Here is a 12,523-nt window from a genome sequence, read left to right on the forward strand (position 1 = left end):
TCTTCAATATCGATATAACGATTGTTTTTTTTAAAAGGGCTATCTAAGGGTTGTTCGCTCTTGGTTCTTGAATCTTGATTAATCTGTAGCAGTGCAGTTATTTTTATGTGTAACAAACAGACTGAAATACATGAAAATATTTTACTTTACTTATAAATAAGGACTGTAACTAAATTTATTTTCTTTTTCTTTTACCATGACGAGATAGGTTGGTTTGTATTGGTGACATAAAAATAAAAGAAGAAATGTGAGCACCAGCAAAGAAATAGTTGGCACTAAAAAGAAGAAATTAATAACGCACAACCAATATAAAGTTAGCAGAAAACAAACATCCGAAAATCAATCGATACGTTCAGTTTGTTTGCCGTTCCCACGATTCATCGGAGAGATCTCATCACTTGTCGGGCCTAACCTAATGGCCACGACAGTAAATTACCATTTTTGTGTTGAACAATTTTAAGTAGTTGAAAAGAAGTGAGATTGCGTAAAAATGAGGACCGTTGACTCTGACTCATCCATTTGGGGGTAATGAATCAACGGACTAGATCAAACCGTATCAACTTGTTTTTCTTTTGTTGGTAAGGATAGGGATATGGAAGTATTGACGTCATCAAACGGTTTATTACAAGAGCATCTCGAGAGCTTCTCCAAGTGTCTTACTGACGTCATCAAATGGTTCTTTGGATTAGCATTTGTCTAATTTAAAACATAACTGAACTCTTATTGTTAATTTAAAAGGAAGCTATTTATTAATGTTGTTAAAAGCAATCTTAGATTTAATGGTTTGACAAGTAGTAGGCAGGGTCCGCTTAACATTTTATAGGAAGCGTATATTAACACAAGTGCCTATACGGTTCAATTGTGTTAATACCGTAGAGCAAATTATTATTATTTTTACCTTTCAAAATTTTTGTTTACTCAATATTTTTTTTAAAAATAAATTGTTTTAAAATTTAAACAGTAATATTTTCTGTTGAAAACAAAATAATATACGTATAAAATATTAGGGCTATTATTTTACAATTTTCTATGTAAAAAAATGGGACCCCTTAACTATTAATATATGTGGACACGGATTAGTTGGATTACGAGTAGTAGACTTTTTGTCCCGCTAATTAGCCAGCCATGCGAGTAGGTTAATGTTTCCACACCAAAACTTTTGAGGTTGAAGTATTAAAGAAAGTTTAAACATCCATTTAAATTAATAAAATAAATAAATACGGTAACAATAGAACTCTTACTATAAGATAGTCCAATGTTAAATAAAAGATATAGGTAATTTATTATAAATATAAGTAAATTTAACGGTTATGAAATTATGATTGCAATGATATTCATAGTATAAAGAGTTACTGCGTTGCCAAGTGGGAAACATGTTTCATTGAGAAATAGAAAAGTTGAAAAGAAACGTCCACGTCAGAAATTATTATAAAAATATCAAACTTTATTTCTCTAGTTCACATTTGACACAGGTATAAACACATTCTTCTTCTTCTTGGGTTCGAGGTGGTTGTATTGGAAGAGGATGCTTCGGAACAGTAAGCAAAGCCATGAGTAAAATGGAAGGTGGAGTGTTCGCCGTAAAGTCAGTAAACCTCGCCGCATGTCTTCCTTCTCAATCTCCGAGATTGGAAGAGGATGCTTCGGAACAGTAAGCAAAGCCGTCACTCGTGTCTAAAGAAGGAACGAAGATAGCTCCACTTGTGGAGTATTTACCGGAAGGTGACGTGGCTAACGGTGAAACCATCGTCAACGACGAAACTCTCATCCGCCGTTACGTTATCTGTCTCATGGACGTTAAATGGAAGAACGTCCTCGTCGGAAGCTGGCGGATTTGTGGTTCGGCGATGGAATTGGAGAAACAGACGGTTGGGATTGCGCCACGTGGAAGTCCTTAGAGGATTTTTGTGTTTGCAATATTTGTTTTTTTTTAATTGACAAAAAAGTTGTTGTACTTTAAGGTTATCACAGTTTGCTCCTTGTCGCTTGGTTATTCCCCACGAATACTACGTATATTAACTTAGAATATCATTTTATATTGTTTTTATTACAATTTCTTCTTTGTTTTTATTACAACCATCTTCTTTGTTTAATAACTTAGAATATCATTTTATAATGTTTTTTCTTGTTTAATCTCAACAAAGCACCAACCAAATATATGCTTTTTTTTTTTACTAAATTTTTACAAATCTAGTTTTCTTTTTTTTTTCCTTTTCAAAATTTTAAGACAAATCTTCTTACATTTGCATTTTATAATTATTTTTTGTCATATTAAGTGGTATGATTGTTAATGGTTAAAATGTTTCTTTTTGTGATATATGCAAAAATAGCGTTCATGGTTGGAGATACTCATGTGTGTTGCAAATATGATTTTTTTCTACTTTAATAACATAAAAGAGGTGACCATACACAATCTGACTTGATTGATTGACCAATTATTATAAGTTTTTTTTACATTTTAATAGTTTTGATGATATTAAAAATAAATAAAATTTGAATGTCACTGTTTACATTTTTGCTCAAAAACATGATAATGTCACTGTTTATAATATCCATACAACATGCCATGTGTGACACTAATCCCTGGGCAGACACATGTCCGTGTGAAAACTCGGCTAGGAAAGCATAATGTTATTGCTCGTGTAGATGGACTTACTTGATAAAATTGAATATATATGTGTGTGTATATATATATATATATATATCTGTGTCTGTTATCTTATAATCCAAAATGTCTTAGTGAAAAAAAGTTATGTAAACTGGGATATGTAGTTAGCATTAGTTTTGAGTAATAATTCAGGAATTTAAGGTATAAAACAACTAACAAGAATCGATAATACTAGAATGAAAAACCTGACATTAATACTCCACGAGAATATAACGAGAATATATGTAAATACAGGAACAAAAATGACAATCTTTTGAGCGGGTGGTAGTTTACAACCTGTCTCTTTCTTTCTGAAACATCTTTTATTGGAAACAGATATCTCTGTTGACTGAAATTTTACCCCAGGAAAAAGATATCTCTGTTGTGCATTAAAAGATATCGTATCAAATAGGACATGTACACAATAAGTTAAACGATCACAAGAAACTAGATGGTTTCAGCCGTTTCGTTTAAAATGACACCATTTCATTCTTTTAAAATGACACCATTTCATTCTTTTAAAATGACACCATTTCATTCTTGGAACCGACAAAAAAGCATATCCTCTGATGCAGATCATCATGGGTTTTTTTCATACGTTAGATGCAAATCAAACTTTATGATTGTATCATAAGAAAACAAAAGAAAACTGGATGAACATCTATATGATTCTTTCTTTAACCTGCTTAGTAATCTTTTGGTAAAACTCTCTGTGTATAGAACAAAATATCTATACGTCAATTAAATAGTTTAAATTTCGACAAATCAATTAGGTAATAAGTCCATATAAATCCGACAGATACTCATTATATTATTAAAATACCCCCACAATATATTAATTTTGGCAAAGTCTTTAAATATATATGTTGATGGGTTTCAGTAAAATCATGACCTATAACATAATTCCAATTAGTCATTTTATCTTTAGGCACGGTGCGTTCTACTCTCTATGAGTTTTTCAAATTAGCATGTTGTTGGATAAACTAGTATTATATATTTTTAAAAATCACACACATAATAAATCATGTGCGATAAATTAATAAACCATAATATATAAATACTCACCATGCATGCAAAACTGATTCAAGAATTTAAGTAACAAAAGTCGACAGTAAAATGATCAGACATCAATATGATGCTCCTCATGAGTGCATACTTATATAAATGTGACAATATACATTATATGCGGTACCATGCCACAAAAAAAATTATATGGTGTACCATATGTGGATAAATTTGTCGTCCTTTTCTTTTCCAAATCGTTTTATTGGACAAAAAGCTATCGAATGGGACCATGCACATACTAAGTTAGATGATCACAAAAACTATTCATCAACAGTTTGTGATGTTGCTTGATATTAAATATTACTAACAAAATTAGCGGTTTAGTAGTGTGTTTAGCCATTATATGAGCTCCGCACTCCTCAGTTGTTATGAGACGTATATATGCTTATATATATTATGAACTTGTTTAGCAATTAGAGACTTGTAATATATGAAAGACAGGTACCTTATACTGAGAGAATTCAAGGGATATACACTTTTGTTTGGCTTTTAAAAATATTATGATCAAATTAGAAAGTAGGAACATAAAGTCTTTTTCGAAAAAAGATTCTAACACAGGGTGGCAGCAGCTGAAGCAGAAGATGGACCGGGCGAATCGCGTTTCCAAATAATAATTTATTATTATTTTTTGTTCCTACCAAGCTAATAATTAGATAGATATCTACCTGAACCCTATGTTTATGTGTTGCGATCGAAGCCATTTATGCAAAATTTATTTCAGGAGTCCTCAATACGATTGTTTTTTAAAAGGGCTCGCTAACAATCATGGTTCTTGATTGATCTTGTAGCAGTGCAGTTATTTTTATATGTATCATCAAACATACTGAAATACATGAATATAATTGACTTTATTTTTATAAACAAGGATTGCAACTAAATTTATTTTCTTTAGTCTTTTACCATGACGAGATAGGTTGGTTTGTATTCGTGACATAAAACTAAAAATATTTAAATGTGGAAATACAGTAAGATATCATCATATATTATACTTCTTTAACCATTGATAACAATAACAAACCATATCAATTCGAACCTTCAAAATCTGATCCCGAGAAAAGTCTCACTGATTCTCAGGGAATTTTGGGACAGCACACAAACACCCGACAAGTCTTAGGCCTGGTCTGCATTAGTCCTAGCGAGAAAACTTAATTGAATAAGTCCAAATTGTTAATATTGATAACGATAAAGTTCGTTTTTCTTTCTAAAAATGTTTAATTTTAACAAACAAAAAATTAGATATATATCATTAAATAAATACAGAAAATCAAGTAACCTAAACTTCGTTCCTCCTATTTATTGTCGAGTAACCTTTTGTTTCCCTTCTCTACAGAGAAAACAAACCCATCTTTTTTCCAAGCAAAAAACAATGAACACGTTGGTTCCATCGTTCAAACTTTTCTTCCCATCTTCCAGTCGTCTCACCTCTAAGAAACAGCAACATCCCCCAATGCAGGTGAAATGCATCTCAAGAAACGACAGGGAGGAGGAAAGAGTCAAAAAAGAGTTATCGACCACACACACCAAAGTTCGCAAGGAGTCTAAAAAAGGAAACTCTCAAGCGGCGGTGCAGATAATCCAAGAAAAAATGAGAAGCTTGGGGATTACTTGCACTGAAGCTGACGCTAAAGGGATGATGCGACTGAGCAGTGGAGGCTTCATCACAGACGCCTATAAGAGATACCTTCAGGAAAAGGCGGCTCAGACCAAGAGCACCCCAAAACTTGTGGTTGAGAGATCCAAGAAAAGGAGCAAGCAGCACAAGACGCCGGTGAAGGAGGAGAAGAAAGAAGCCGGTGAAGAAGATGGAGGAGGCTCCGGTGGAGGAGGAGGCTCCGGTGGAGGAGGTGCGGGTGGAAAAGATGGAGAGATGGAGAAGACGCAGACGCCGGTGAAGAAGAAGACGGTGGAGGAGGAGAAAGGAGACTCCGGTGGAGGAGATGCGGGTGTAAAAGATGGAGAGATGGAGAAGACGCAGACGCCGGTGAAGAAGAAGACGGAGGAGACGCCGGTGGAGGAGGAGAAAGGAGACTCCGGTGAAGAAGAGGGAGAAGACTCCGATGGAGAAGAGGGAGAAGACTCCGGTGGAGAAGAGGGAGGAGGCACCGGTGGAGAAGATGGAGCCGTTTGAGGAGACACCGGCGGAGGAGGCGCGGTGGTGAAGGTGAACGTGGAGAAAAACTAGTATCTTATTATATTATGGTATTAGTGTTGCTTTTGAATAATTATGGTATTAGTGTTGCTTTTAATCACTTGTGATGAGACATGTTTGTTCCCGTGGTACTCATAAGTGTTATGTTTATCCATCTAATTTGTCACCAATCATTAACTTAATTAAGTGAGGTGACTAAAATTGGGAAAAATACAAGAGAGCATTCATAGATATTTACAACTAAAATACTTTTATCAGTTTTTTAGTTTAGTAATCATTAAAATATGATTGATTGTCATATTGGTTGGTGTTTGTGATCAAAATAATATAATGATACAGTGGGATAGGATATATTGTTAAAATCATTTAGAAATAAAACAAATATTGGAAACAAATAATAATCCATATTAAAAAATGTAACTAAATACAACATTGTATATAAAATAATATAAATAGAAGTTATTAGATAGCTACATGTATATTGGAAACAATGATAAATATACAATTTTAAAATATATAATAAATACAATGGCCACTCTAAATACAAAGAAATACAATGCTCTAAGCACTCTGGCCTCGCCCCTGTGACTGTACCATGCACGTGCTTAGTGATCCTGCGACCATTGAACAAGTAAACTGCTTTTTTAATTTGAGGAATATTTGCTTTTGTATTCTTTCTATTAATCTTCTTTGGACACACACAAGTAAAATAGTTTACACTTGTTCAAAAAGCAATTGTCAAATGTGAGTTGTTAATAGTAAATTTTTTTGAAGATAGTTATATAATCTAATTAGTTTATAACCATAACAATCATGTTTTTACTCTCTGGCAAATATAAAAATGAAAAAATTCGTTGTGGTTAAAAAAAAAAAGGAAAATTCGTGGACCACATACTCTCTCTCTCTCTCTCTCGGATTCTTTTCTCTGCAACGACTCTGGAAATTTTCTCTCCCATTCTCTTCAAACTTTCTCTCCTCCAAACATCGAAAATGCAGCAGTTTCCTCCAAACTTTCTCTCCTCCTTTGTTTCTCTACTGTGTAGTAGACTAGCAGTAGGTGAGACTTTCAGATTCATTTTCATATACTCTTTACTCTTCGCTTTCTAATTTTTCCGAAGCTCAATATTTTAATTAATTTAGTTGTCGTTCTTCTCACATTCTCCCACTAACAATGTTCCTTTTTACAGAGGCGTGTACAAGAGCTTGAGGCATTCACAAGTTTCGAGATCATTTGGTTTGATCGTCTGGATCTCAGCTTGGTGTGGTGATTAGCTATTTCACCATTCTTCCGCTTTAGGTACCATAGAAAGACGTCTCAGATTGTCAACAGTGGTGGCGGATCAAGCAGAAGAAGTGCTCTACTCTTCCGACCAGAGAGAACGGTCCCAACTCTTGCAACATTTATGTCTGATTCACCTGTCAGATCCTCGAGCAATGGCAGGCTTTGATGGTTTTTTTTACCAAGATGACCATGTTTGGTCTCTGCTTCTGAGTTTTCTTTGTTTAATGTTTGGTAACTAATGAGGATTATTAGATTTTCTCTTGTAAGAAGGTGTTTTAGAGTGTTTGTTTGCTTTTTTTATTTTTATTTTTTTAAATTAAATGTTGACGGATACATATTTCAGATCTTTGATGATTCGTGTATGACATTTAAAATTTCAAATCCAAAGAAAAAAAAATCTAAGAGACATGAAAAATCGTTGAGTAATTAACGTTTGAGAACCATTTGGATGCAGCGTATGAAACTAGCTGAGATAATCATCCAAGATTCTTGGTTCAAGTTAGGTTATATACAAGACAAGTTGATTCACTAGATTGTCTGAAATGTTAATAGCTTTGGGTTGTTATGTACTACTCTCAAAGCTATATATAACTTACCTGAATTTGATCTTGCATGAAAATGTTGCTGAGATAAATGCAGCAACCGCCTCTTCAATTTTCATAAACGCCTTTCAGATAATAGCAATGTCTAGTGATCTAGATTTGTCAGGTCTCTTAGAAGAACAAGTAAAAGACATTAAAATTTGGCTAAACCTCTATACTCATCTATCAAAAAGATACTAATCCTTGAAATTTTATCTTGATGTTAATCTCTCAGGATGATAAGATTTATAAAACCAAAATTGGGTCCACGAACACAGCCAAAGAAACAATCAAGAAAATTGAAGCTGCAGTAACTTATGTTAGTTTATCAGTCGAAAGAATAAAGCATTTCAAGGTATAGTAACTAAAGATTCTTGTATTAGATCATCAAGTCTAATCAAAGATCTCATATATGCATCTTTTTGTTCTTGTTTGTATACCAGGTTAAGATTCAGCCAAAAGAGATAAGATCAAGATCTTCTTTCTTTTGACTTATTATCAGCAGAGGTGATTGAGGTGACTCCAACCAATTGTGTAATAGAAATATCAAAATCCGCAGGCGAGTTAAGACTATACATGGAGGTAAAAACTGAACAAAAGTTACTAAACTCATTCAAGAAAAAAGAAGATATAACACTTGATAGAGTCATCTGATTGTTTGAGATGTCTTTTTTTTTTTGCCACGTTACAGTTTTGCCAGAGTTTATCCAGCTTACTTACGGCTGAAGTAAACTAAGGGCCATAGATTCTCAAGTTAAATCTCGTGAAAGTTGATGAATATAGGAAGAAAATAAAGCTTATATTGCAGATTGAAGTTGCAGTGACATGAAGAGAAACGGATACAAAGAGTATTTCATGTAGTGTTGTGATCTCTCTCATAGGGTGTAAAATAATAGATCGATCAAAAATAAAAATGAAGCAGGCAAACATTTTTTTTCAAAATAACAAAAATTTATTGATCACGAATACAATTTGTAGTTCTGAATCCTCCACTCAAACTTAGACATATAGATTCTGATCAATTAGAACTTTCCTTCGTGCGCACACGACGTTTACTCTATTTTCTCTGTTTTGGCTGCTTACCAAACTCTTCAGACAAGTTCTTCTCACGAACCTCTCAGTATTGTCTGATCACGAGCATTTGTCATTGGGTCTTTGTTTCCTTTCCTTTGCACGTGAAACCTTAAGATGGGCCTGAAAACTGAGAGCATAAGTTTCTTACAGAGTCTAACACTCTTTTCAAAACCAAAACTACACGAGGTTTGCTCTGTTTTCTCTGTTTTCTCTGTTTTGGCTGCTTACCAAACTCTTCAGACAAGTTCTTCTTACGCACCTTTCAGTTCTGTGTGACCACGAGCATTTGTTATTGGATCTTTGTTTCTTTGTCAGATCCCTCGAGCAATGGCCGGCCACAAATCTTCAACAAGGTCTAATGGAATACGTTGCGCAAAACATGTTTGATCCTCTGTTTCCATTTTCCACATTGTTTCTATGAATGAATTACATGTAAGGACAACTCTGTTTTAATTACGGTTTAGCTTGGTTAAATTTTCCTTTAGCTTAATCAAGTATATATGAAAGTGTCTGTACGTAACTGACACTTTGAGCTGAATAACAAACTTTTACACTTTACATTCATCATCTTCTCGATCTTGATCTCACCATCATCGCCTTCATGGATTGATCGTAAGCTGATGATTTAGTGTTGATAGGTTGTGGACTCACGATTAGATGGGAGATTTGATTTACAAGAGGTGATTGAAGTTGCAGCTTTTGCTTATAGATGCATCTCTCGTGCACCCAGGAAACGTCCCAACATGAGGGATGTTGTGCAGGTTTTAACTTTTAACACGAGTCATTCAAGAAAGCGTCAGAAGAAGATCTCTGCCTCGCCTTCTCCACTTCCTCCGAGGGTGGAGTCCAGTGGTGAGCAGACTGGAATTAGTTCAGTTTTGTTGGAAAATCATAGGAGAGATAACTCCACTTGGAGAACCGAAATGTGTTTTAAGATTATAACTATGATAATATTTATTTATTTATTTATTTTTGGGTGGGTTTTAGGATGAGTTGTAGATTTTGTTACGAGGATATACACTGATGTTAGTGTAACTGGAATTTATAGAATAGGAGATAAATATTTTCCTCAATTTTCTTTTTGTCAACTTTTCCTCAGTTAAAAGTATACTAGGATAAGACTCGCGTCTTGCGCATGATGAAATTATTATTTTTATTATGTTTTGAAGAATGAAATAATAGTTCTGTTATATTTGGATTATGGGTGTTCAATCCGAATATCGGGTTGGTTTCGGTTCAGTTTGGTTTTTTCGGTATATCGGTTTGTAAAGTATAACTAATATTCTAAATCTCTATTTACTTCGGTTCGATTTGGTTTATATACCGTCAGTTTGCATTTTATTTGGTTTTATACCAAAAAACAAAATTATTTAGTTTGAGATCATATTATATATAATTTAAATAAAAGAATAAAAAACAAAAAAGCTTCTATCATCTAATAAAATAATCAAATCTAAAATTAATATCAAAGTTCTAAATTTTTAAAATAAAAATAAAAAACAGAAGCATGAAAGATTTTTTTTATTATTCTTCCATAGTTAGTGTTCATCAAATTAATATGTCTTCAATTGAACACAACTCTATTTGTTTAAAGATTAAAAAGTTGTAAATAATTTCAACTAATTGTTATCCATCAAATTTATAATATTTACTTAGTTACTGCTAAAATAAAGCAAAAAAATCAAAAAAAAAACTAAGAAAATAAGAAGTCTCAGTTATAGTAAATTGTTACTTAATTACAATTCAAGTGATTCAAGTGATTTAATATATATGAAATATGCTAGACTTAACATTTGTAATTGTAAGTGTGGACCGAAATCTATTTAGAATTTATGATGAGTCTGATCGATTTTGGTTTAATTTTTTTACACCCCGTTTATATCAATAAGTCGATTTTATTCCAAAAACAGGTTCTATAATTTTTTTAATATTTAACTTTCACATCATTGAGAACCATTTTAATGATTTTAGAACCAGCATCTTATTATTTTCAAAATCGAATTACTTTGACTTTAGTATTCCACATAGTTTTGAAAGACTTCAACTAGACGACTAAATTGATGCAGTCAATCTTGTTGTTTTAAATCGTTAGTATTTATATATAGATATATATATATATATATATTATATTAAAATATTATTAAATAAAAATTCGTATTAATACAATTTTATGATCATTTGTATCTTATTATAACAAAACTAATTAAGCTATTGATCACAAAATTTTCAAAGTGGGATCTTCAAATTTCTAATAATTTATAGACGTTTTCAAAAATTCAAAATATAACATATAAGAAAAAATCTAAATGTTTTTATTATATAGTTAATGTGATTGTTTAATATCTTTAATAATATAAAATAAATAAAAAGGAACTAAGATACAAAAATTGTTATCAAATATTTGTTATTCATAATCATTAATTTTCATATATATGTTAATAATATTAGGTAATTTCGTAACTTTTATTTAAGGAAAGTTATTTAATTTTTAAATATTTATTTTATAAAAGTTCATATTAATACAATTTTATGATCATTTATATCTTATTATAACAAAACAAATTAAGCTATTGGTCACAAAATTTTCAAAGTGGGATCTTCAAATTTCTAATAATTTATAGACGTTTTCAAAAATTCAAAATATAATATATAAGAAAAAAATCTAAATATTTTATTATATAGTTAATGTGATTGTTTAATATATTTACTAATATAAAATAAATAAAAAAGGAACTAAGACACAAATTTTTTATCAAATTTTTATTATTCATAATAATTAATTTTCAGATATACGTTAATCATATTAGTTAATTTCGTAATTTTTATTTAAGCAAAATGCGAGATTGTTTTTTTTGATATTATTTCATCAATTCGATAGTTAGTTTAATAAAAAGTGTGATATAAGTTAAGATGGACCAACATATTTTTCTAAAAATAGTATATTTTATATATTTATTTATTAAATAAAACTTCATAATCATATGGTTCTATGATCAGCGCTTATATAATAAGTTTATAATTTATAAATGTTCCATTGAAAGTATTAATTTCGAAATATTTATGTAATATTATATGGTGTATATTTTAATATATATATATATATATATATTTGTTTTATTATTAAATGATATTTTTTACTCATATGATTTTCAATCATGTGTATCTTTTTATAACAAAAATGTTAAACCATTGTTCATTAATTTTACCATAATAATTTTAATATTTTTAATCATTCACTGTAGATTTTTAAATTCAATATATAACATATACGAAAAATCCAAGTTTAAATTTTATAGCTAATTTGATTGTTTAATTTATTTTAATAATATAAAATTAAACAAAAAATGATGGAAGATATATAATTTGTTATCAAATCTTTATTATTAGAATCACTAATTGTCATATATATATACATATGTAAGTCATTTATGGTAATTCCGTAGGTTTTATTTAAGGAAAGAAAATAAATAAATCAAATTAGACCATTCACTTTTTAATTTCAACTAGATCTTGACCCGCCCGACCGGGCGGGTATTTATTTTATGTTTTTAGTTTTTCTTTTAATATTAAATAATGCATCTGTAATATTTAAATTTAAATATAAATTTAGTTTAAAAAATATAATGTATCTGTAATATTTAAATATAAATATAAAAAGTTAAGAATTGTATATAATAGTTTAGGGAAATATAATACGGTGGTTACAAATATTATAAGGAAAAGAA

At 31.0% G+C, this 12,523-nt stretch overlaps 1 long non-coding RNA gene across 1 annotated transcript; it reads left to right on the forward strand.

Annotated features, from left to right (window-relative positions):
• Positions 1 to 6,711: 6,711 nt before the first annotated feature.
• Positions 6,712 to 7,464, forward strand: LOC130509553 (uncharacterized). Its single transcript, XR_008943555.1, has 2 exons — positions 6,712 to 6,918; positions 7,049 to 7,464. It is a non-coding gene; the product is annotated as an uncharacterized LOC130509553 (long non-coding RNA).
• Positions 7,465 to 12,523: the final 5,059 nt, after the last annotated feature.

The sequence above is a fragment of the Raphanus sativus genome, chromosome 3 (genome assembly GCF_000801105.2).
Source record: "Raphanus sativus cultivar WK10039 chromosome 3, ASM80110v3, whole genome shotgun sequence".
In the NCBI taxonomy this organism is placed as follows: domain Eukaryota; kingdom Viridiplantae; phylum Streptophyta; class Magnoliopsida; order Brassicales; family Brassicaceae; genus Raphanus; species Raphanus sativus.